Here is a 593-nt window from a genome sequence, read left to right as displayed (position 1 = left end):
GGTGACTGAATCGATGTTATAAACGCCGGCTGTTTCGTTGGGTTTGTCCTCATAACTTTCCACTAATACTTGTTCAGTGACATCTCCTTTATGAATTCATAGGCATCATCCGGTGTTTTATTGTTGATGGTTCCGCCAGCAGCTGCGTCAATCATTTGTCTTGCTGAGGGATTCACACCATTGTAGAACGTTTGAACTTGCAGCCAAAGCGGTAACCCATGGTGAGGGCACCTTCTCAGTAAGTCCTTGTATCTCTCTCATGCATCGTAAAGTGTTTCTAAATCCATCTACACAAATGAAGAGATATCATTATGTAATTTAGCCATTTTAGTTGGCGGAAAATATTTTAGTAAAAATTTCTCGGTCATTTGTTCCTAAATAGTGATAGACCCTCGTGGTAACGAGTTCAACCACTGCTTGGCTTTGTTTCTTAGTGAAAAGGGAAATAACCGAAGACGAATGGCATCATCAGAAACGTCATTAATTTTGAATGTATCGTAAAAATCAACAAAATTCGCCAAGTGCGTGTTGGGATCCTCATCCTGCAAACCATCAAACTGAACAAACTACTGTATCATCTGAATTGTGTTAGG

The 593-nt window shown here is 40.0% G+C and overlaps 1 non-coding gene across 1 annotated transcript; it reads left to right on the top strand.

Annotated features, from left to right (window-relative positions):
- The first annotated feature begins 213 nt into the window (after positions 1 to 213).
- LOC121209276 (small nucleolar RNA R71) lies at positions 214 to 319 on the top strand. Its single transcript, XR_005904391.1, has one exon. It is a non-coding gene; the product is annotated as a small nucleolar RNA R71 (small nucleolar RNA).
- Positions 320 to 593: the final 274 nt, after the last annotated feature.

This window comes from Gossypium hirsutum, chromosome A10 (assembly GCF_007990345.1).
Source record: "Gossypium hirsutum isolate 1008001.06 chromosome A10, Gossypium_hirsutum_v2.1, whole genome shotgun sequence".
Classification (NCBI taxonomy): Eukaryota; Viridiplantae; Streptophyta; class Magnoliopsida; order Malvales; family Malvaceae; genus Gossypium; species Gossypium hirsutum.
This window is presented reverse-complemented; position numbering and strand designations above follow the sequence as displayed.